Here is an 8,783-nt window from a genome sequence, read left to right as displayed (position 1 = left end):
AAGAGGTAGCAACACAAGGAAACCCACCTTTCTTCTCTATGGCTGCGGTCACACGCACTCAACAATCCACTTTCAATCCACTTTCAGGGCACCTTCCAAGTGGATTTTACTGTGGGTGATTTTGCATCTGGTTTATAATCCACTTTTTGCTGTGGAGCTGGTTCCATTTAAGCTCGGGGTATATGCTTGCATTCTGCATCACACCCACAATTCTGTAATGTTTTCTCTGCATTGCCACCCTTAAAACCATCACCATTTGCCTCCATATTACTTCAACACTTGAACAGAAGAGGGGGGCCATACCGCGTGCCCAGCTGTGAGTTTGTGGCCTGAAGGGGAGGAGAGCTGGAGAGTTCCCCCCTTCCCTCAACGCAGGTCCCGTCAAAAGGCAAGAGGGGAGGGGGGCCATCCCACACACCCAGCCAAGCAGGAGGGTTTTGAATTCACAGCCATTAAAAAAAAGAGGACTGCTACCTGGTGGATATCTAGACTATTCATACATAACAAGAGGTGGGGGGATGAGGAACATAAAAGAATCCATGTCAAGTCTGCTTATTGTTCCCCATGGATCAGTGGCGAGGAAGAGCAAATGGTCCGACGGAAAATCAAATCCAGAAAACCCGGGGAAATGCCAGGGTGACCTTGGAGTTAGACCTAGATGGCAATAAAATGATGCGGAAGGCCAAAACTGAACCAATGCATGAGGAGACCAGGAGCAGCATGCAATGCAGAGAGAAATTTGGTTGTGATGTGGGATTGGTGATACAACGGTGGGAAAGAATCAGCCTGTGTGAATTGGCAAAATCCAGTTGAAAAGTGCATTGAAAGTGGATTATTTAGTGTGTGTGACTGCAGCCTAACTCTTCCCACCAGAGCTGAGAATGCAGCTATATTTGTTTTCTAGCTCCCAGCATTTCTGGAATATATGATTTTCTCTGGGAAAACGACATGCAGAAAACTGCATTTCCCAATAACCTTGTTCTTGGTATACTAACACTGCAACATGCCATGAATGGGCTGGGGTGGTGATGAGCAAGAAAGAGAGATCACACTGCTTCTGTGATGCTGTCATGCTTAGGTACCAGTGAAGGAGCATTTCAATTTCCCTGGACATTTAATAAGAGACTTGGCAGAAGTTTCTAAGGGAAACTCCAGTGACAAGCTACTGAGTTGGAATTCATATACTGATTTGATACTATTAGATGTGGACTCAGTAACGACTTGGAATGCTTAGCTTGCTAGTGTAAATAATTATACTTCACAGTTTATGTACACTATTCAAATTCACCCTACTTTGGCCATTCATCAGCATCTTCTGCACCCACTCTGAATGAATCATGTACTGTTTTGACTCTATCATATTTTTGCCTGTGCTCTTAATGAGTGACATGACATACCTTGTCTTAGGAAAACAGACCTTTTGGCTGCTCGCCATAGTTCCCTCTCCTGCTGCTTTGCTGTTCATAGCTTTGGGTATAAACCTGTCTGCCCACTGAATATAGCACTTCATGCATCAGTTGAAGTGGGCTGTGGCTCAAGAAAGCCATTGTAAATGTGAGCTGTTAAGGTGCCAGAAGACACTTTGCTATTTCACAACTTAATAGGCCAAGAAGGAAAAGGGCAGAATGAGAGATGGAATCTATAGGCTACAGCCTCCACCAGCAGTTAGGCAAGGGTTTGTCTGGGAGGGAAAAACTCTTCTCCTACTTGGGTTAAAGGGTTCAGGGCTTCAGTACAAACGTTAGCAGCTAAGGTTCATTTTCCCAGTCTGAGAACAACAAATATCTGCAGCATAGAACATAGAACTATAGAAATATAGAGCTGGAGGGGTCACCAAGGGTCATTTAGTCCAACTGCCTGCACAGTGCAGGAAATTCACAGCTCCCCCTCCATTCCCCCAGTGACCAATCCTCTATGCCCAGAGGAAGGCAAAAAACCTCCAGGATACTTGGGCCAATCTGGCCTGGAAGAAAATTCCTTCCTGACCCCCAAGTGGCAACTGGCATTGCCCTGGGCATACCAGAAAGGGCCACAAGAGCCAACCACTGGCTCATCCCTTTCCCCCCCCCCATCTGCCTAAATTTATAGAATCAGCATTGCTGTCAGATGACCATCTAGTAAAAAGCCCAGTAGTACCTTTAAGACTAACAAACTTTATTGCAGCATAAGCTTTCGGGAAACACAGCTCTCTACGTCAGATGCATGGAGATAGCCATCTAGCCTCTGCTTAAAAACTTCCAAAGAAAGAGAGCCCACCACCTCCTGAGGAAGCCTGTTACACTGGGGAACTATTCTGTCAGGAAGTTCTTCCTAATCCCATAATACAAACTGTCCTTTATAACTCTCTGAGTCCATGCAGTCTAAGAGCGAGATGCATGGTTTGGAAGACTTGCGCCCCCTGCTGGGTGTGGGAGTATTTTGAGTGATTCCAGCTGCCGCTATTCAGGCAGCGAGCTGGATTCTTGGAAGCCTGTTTTGATCGGCTGTTCCTGCCACAGGTTGCCAAGTTGGCAGCGTTGTTTTGCTGTTCTCTGAGCTCCAGATATTTAGCTAAAGATGTGCCATGTGAGAATTTCAAATTGACAGGAAGAATGCTTTGCCAAATAGATTACAAATGCAAATATTGGTTTTGGTAGAGGGATAAGGAATATTCAGATTGGGTGCATTAGGATTCAACTGGCAATGCTTACAAAGATGCCAGAAATATCTGATGTAGCCTAGGTGGTCGTCTTCATCCTCTCGGCTGACATTTTAAAGGAAGAAAAGAGCAGAAATACTTGTTGATGAGTTGGCTATGGAACTAGGAGAAGCCTGTATAAACCGAAGGCGCCATACATACTGAGTCAGATCATTGGCCTTTCAAGATCAATATTGTCTACTATGGCTGGCAGCAACTCTCCAGGTCTTAGGCAGAGATCTTGTACCTCTGACCGAATCCTTTTAACGGATATATTAGGAACCGAATCTGGAATTTTCTGCATGAAAAGGGGATGCTTTGCCACAGACCCATGGCCTCTATGTATGACTCACAATGCTGAACACAGCTCACCAGCCATATATGGCTATGCTATGTCGCTGACAACTCTTCCATGTTGGCTGATTACCGGATCTGCAAAACCAGAGACCATATCATGTACCTGGTATAATGTAGAACTCGTGAAGGGTGCATTCTTCCATATGACCAGAGAGGGCAATAGAGTTCACTGCACACTGTGCTCTAGAGAAAACTGCTGCTAAAGCCAAGATGGTACAGACTTGTTGGTGAGAGTCCAGGAATGTTAAATGGCGGCAGCAGCAATGCAGATTGGGAAGCTGGAACAGATGATCAGAGACACTTCCAGCACCTGGGAAATACACCTTCCAATGTTAAATAATGGCAATATTATTGCTAAGTAGGAATGTTACATAGAGGGAATGAGCCAGTGAGGTGTAGTGGTCAGATCATTGTCCGAATAGGACAGGGGGGACCCAGGTGCAAACCCGTGCTCTTCCATGAGTTCACTGGGTGATCTTGGGCCAGTCTACCTCACAAGATAAAATAGCGGGGTGGGGAACCAAGTATGCTGGTTGGAGGCATTTCATTTATTTCTTATCTATTTTATGTTCTTTTGCTAACAATTTTGGTTCTGAGCTTTTGGCAGTTTTCATATATTCATTTGTCTCATGCGTCCTTGTTGCATGATGTTTATTTATTCTTTATTTTTATGTATAATGTAGAGTTCCATAGGGTGGGAGCTACTACGGGGAAAGCGCAGGCTCTAATAGATGCTGGGTGGGCAACCTTAAGTGGGGAACAACCAGTAGGTAGCAGCTTGAAGACTGTCACTGAAGTGTGGAAACATGTCAAAAGAGATGGTCCCTTAGATACATGGGCCCTAGGCTGTGAAGGGCTTCAAAGGTCATAACCACCATCTAGAATTCAAGTCAGAAAAAAACTGGTAGCTTGTTAGTGCTTACTTTACAATTTAGCATCAACCCATTATAGAAGCAGCCATCACTAGTCATTAGGAGAAGCTTTGCTATGCTACAGTTAGCCCTCACCGCTGCAGGGGTAAAAGGCAAATTTCCCTCACACCTGCCCTTGGTAACCATGATGAAATTAAAAAGGAAAGCTGCCAGCTACAAAAAGGAAAGCTGCCACCTTGGATTCTTAACTCACCCTAAGTTCAAGTATCTTGCATTTCCCACTTCTTATTAGGTTTGCCAGGTCCAACCGAGCTGCCAGCAGGGGGATCCAGCATCTTCACCTCCAAACAGGGACATCGCCAGGCAATGTCCCAAACACTATGACATCATCCGGAAGTGACATCATCACATCAGGACAAGTGCAAAATGATACACATTGGAGCAAAAAATCCTAACTATAAATACATGTTGATGGGGTCCGAACTGGCAGAGACTGACCAAGAGAGAGATCTTAGGAGTCGTAGTAGATAACTCCCTGAAAATGTCGAGAGTGTATGACCTCAATAAAAAAGGCCAACATAATGCTGGGGATTATTGAAAACAAGGGAAAGGAAGGGAATTGAAAACAAATCAGCCAGTATCATAATATCCCTGTATAAATTGATGGTACAACCTCATTTGGAATACTGTGTACAGTTCTGGTCATCACACCACATTGGGAAAAGTGCAAAAAAGGGCAACTAGAATGATAAAAGCGTTGGAACACTTTCCCTATGAAGAAAGGTTAAAGCACTTGGGGCTCTTTAGCTTGGAGAAATGACGGCTGAGTGACATGATTGAGATTTACAAGATTATACATGGGATAGACCAGGTAGAGAAATACATACTTTTCTCCCTTCTCACAATACAAGAACTCATGGGCACTCAATGAAATTGTTGAGCAGTTGGGTTCGAACAGATCAAAGGAAGTACTTCTTCACCCAAAAAGTGATTAACACATGGAATTCACTGCCACAGGAGGTGGTGGCAGCTACAAGCATGGACGGCTTCAAGAAGGAATTAGATAAACATATGGAGCAGAGGTCCATCAGTGGCTATTAGCCAGAAGGTATAGATAGGAACTCTCAGGCTGGGGCAAGTGATGCACTGTATTCTTGGTGCTTGGGGGGGCAACAGTGGGAGGGCTTCTAGTGTCCTGGCCCCACTGGTTGACCTCCTGATGGCACCTGGTATTTTTGGCCACTGTGTGACAGAGTGTTGGACTGGATGGGTCATTGGCCTGATGCAACATTGGCTTCTCTTATGTTCTTACTAGCCTGCTACCCATGCTTTGCTATGGTATTTAAGTTCCGTAAATCTCTCCTTATATATAATTGAGTAGTGGGTGCCAAAGTTCTAAAATGCACTCCTTTAGTGTATGGACGCTTGAACTGTCAGTCAGAAGACGCTGGCTGGGTTGACTGGCTGCTTTGTGCAGTCCCGCCCAGTGTTTCAAGGTCTTTTGCATATGGAAGCTGATTGGACTTCACTGCATTCCACACCTCAAACTCACCCCCCTCCCCGCAAGGCAGTTGGAATGTCAGTTGCATATGGAACCTTCAAGGTCTTTTGCATATGGAAGCTGATTGGACTTCACTGCATTCCACACCTCAAACGGGAGGAGTATTAGAAGCCACTGTGGACGTGGGGCTGCACCTGACAGACAACTGCCTGTTAGGTGTAGGAGGTGGGGGGAGTGTGTTGGAAGCCATCAGAGAGGCTGGGCCAGCAGCTTTGCTTCACCTCACAGTTGGTTCTTGGCCACTCCTGATTTCCTCAACTGTCATTAGCTCTCTGCAGTCCCCTGTAACTGTTGGGTTTTTTTACCTCAGAACACTGAGCTCTGCAGCTGACCAATCAGAGAGTGGGGGATGCAGAGAGGCAGCTGCCTGGCAGTCACATAGGAATCAATGAGGGGAGCACATTTCCCCCGTTTTGACCCACTTTGGGGTCAAATTCCTTAAAATCCCGTCTTAATGAGCACCTACACCATGGTAGGAGTGCTCGCCCCGAATTTGGTGTCTCTAGGTCCAGCAGTTTGGCCTGAGCATTGATTTTACGGTGAGGGGACTTTCTTTTATATGTATAGATGTTCTTAATTTTTTCCTATAAAGCAGCATTTCTGGCTTCATGGAACATTTCAAACTAACGGGCCATTACCAAATAATAGGAGGCTAAGTAACAATTGAAGCCACCAACTGTGGGTCAAGGTCTCCATTACTACTATCTGGCCCATTTTGACTTTGTACATCTGAGGATGAGGCCTACTCAATCAAGATTGCAAGCTGAGAGGATTTGGATGGTGGAGGCAACTGTGCCAGCATCACACCGCAGCATGACGTTACTCTGAGGGTGAGCAGCAAATTAGCATAAGTATAATGAACGGTGTTTAACAGATGCAAGGACCAAACAGGAATAACAAGCTTAGTTTGTATGGTCACCATTTGTTTGGATTTAGTTCGGGGGGGGGGCATAGTGAAGCAAATAAATATATCAACATTGGAGATTGATGGTATAAATGTACCCTTCTTAATAGTGGAATGCTGAGAGTAATTAACTGAGAACCCTATTGTTATGCTCCATCCATCTCCTCTCAGCCATGGAGGTAACTAACAGCATCCTTTTCTTTAAGGTGGGGTGATTGGTTGTGCAGTGTTATGTCTTCTCTGTCACCAGGCCAGAGCAGTTTATTCCAATCTGCCATTCCAAATTATGTTACATTTCGCTATTCATTGCATTGCATTACAATCATTATTCCAATCTACTATTCCAAATAAGAAATACAATAAAATAAAGAGAATGTATGGCCTTTCTTGGTGAGAATAGATATAAGGACTGCATGAGATTAGCATATGTAGTGAGATAAGAAACCAATTTGTCTCTTTTGGGTCTGTCTTCTAACAGGCTTTCTCTGGGCATTGTTCTCGCTTTGTTAATCTGTTTCTTGACTTCATCAGGTGGATATTTTAGTTCCAAAAAGGTTTGTTGTAGATCCCTCAGCTGAGAATCCCTGTCTGTAGGACTGGAATCGATGTGGTTGTAGCATAGAGCCTGTCTGTAGACAATAGATTGTTTGGTATATTTAGGGTGGTAGCTGGATGCACGTAGATATGTTTGTTGATCAGTAGGTTTCCGTTATAAGGTGGTGTCTATTATTTATTTATTTTTTATTTTAATTTATACCCCGCCCTCCCTGCAAGCAGGCTCAGGGCGGCTTACACTAATTGGTACCCAGTACCATAAAACCATAAAACATCCATCATGTATTTGTACTGTGGTGTCTAGAAAATGTATTTCTTATTTATTTCTTATTTATTTATTTCATTCCATTTCTATCCCGCCCTCCCCGCACGCAGACTCCGGGCAGCTTACAGGGCACAAAGTGCTATAAAACAGATACATTAAAACAACAGAAGCTAAAAACGTTAACAACTCACAGGATACATGAAGGACTACAATTGCACACTCTCCATTGCATAGATTGGTTCATTGTCAGATTGATGGCGTTGTGAAAGTCGTTGAATGCCTGGGTGGAATATGTCCAGGGCTTCTTTACCATGTGTCCAGAGAATAGAAATGTCAGTGGAGGTAAAGGAGAGGTGTGAGTGGACAGGAGTTTAGGAAGCGTTGTTCCAAGTCAGCCATTATGATGTTAGCATACTGGGGTGCCATGTGGGTGCCCATGGCTGTACCATTAGTCTGAAGGTACAGGATGTTACCTAATTTGTAGTTGTGGGTGAGAACAAAATGGCAGACTTTGGTGGCAAGGTCAGCTGTGCTGTTGTCAGAAATCATGTTTCTTCTGGCTTGTAATTGTTAAGTCGCCCACTTGACAAAGAGTCGGAGAGTGATTCAGCAAGAATGCGGCTTTTATTCTTCAACTCGAACTCACTTCCAACACGTATCAACATCAGTCAGCCAGAACAGCTTTAACACAGCAGCTGCTCTGTATTTAAACATTCCCGGCTAATATAGCCACGCCCACTGTACAAATAACAACCTATCAGGCTCAGTAGATAATGACCAATCACAATCGCTCCCGCTCTGTAATGTGATTGGAAGACACATCCTGGGCTAGTGCTCCTATTGGTTACATTAGGATCCTAGCCCAGGCCGAAGCTTTACATGAGATGGCAATGAGCTGGTTCACATACATCAGTTCCATACAGTTAGTGCATTCAGGTCCATCTGAATACATAACAGTAATCCATCTTTGTCTGGGTTGTTAGTGTACAGTGATTCCACATCCATGGTGACCAAAATAGAATTCTGTGTAAGGCTATTCAAAGATTGTATTTTCCTCAAAAAAATCTGTGGTGTCGCACATAACTAGGAGCATTAATGGCATAGGGTCTTAGAGTCCATGTATCCAGATACCCCCACAGTGAGAGTGTGCCTATTTCTGAGACAATGGGGCATCCTGAGTTGCCAGGTTTGTGTATTTTTGGTAGAAGGTAAAAGGTACATGGTTGAGGTTCCTGTGGTGTGTCTGACCATATAAACGAAGCTTGTTATTCTTGTTTGGTCCTTGCATCTGTTAAACATCTTCGGCCCTGTTCATACGAGGCGTTTTGGGCCGGGAGCGGAACGGAACGGGGGCGGAGCAAACGGGCGCGATCCCACGGCAACATCTGGGAATCGTTGCCTGCCCGTCCCCGATCTGTCCCTCCCGCCAAAAACCCGCACTAAAAAAGAACCACCTACCTAGGTGGTTCTTTCGATTAGAGCGCCTCAAGCCGGGCCGTGGGATCGGCGGCGTGTCCTTGCGCCAGTGCATCCTGCCCCCCGGGCGTACTGCGCATGCTCGAGCATACGCAGTTTGGCAGCCTCCCCCTCCC

The sequence above is a fragment of the Gekko japonicus genome, unplaced genomic scaffold (assembly GCF_001447785.1).
Source record: "Gekko japonicus isolate JY-2015 unplaced genomic scaffold, Gekko_japonicus_V1.1 scaffold1171, whole genome shotgun sequence".
Taxonomy (NCBI): Eukaryota; Metazoa; Chordata; class Lepidosauria; order Squamata; family Gekkonidae; genus Gekko; species Gekko japonicus.
This window is presented reverse-complemented; position numbering follows the sequence as displayed.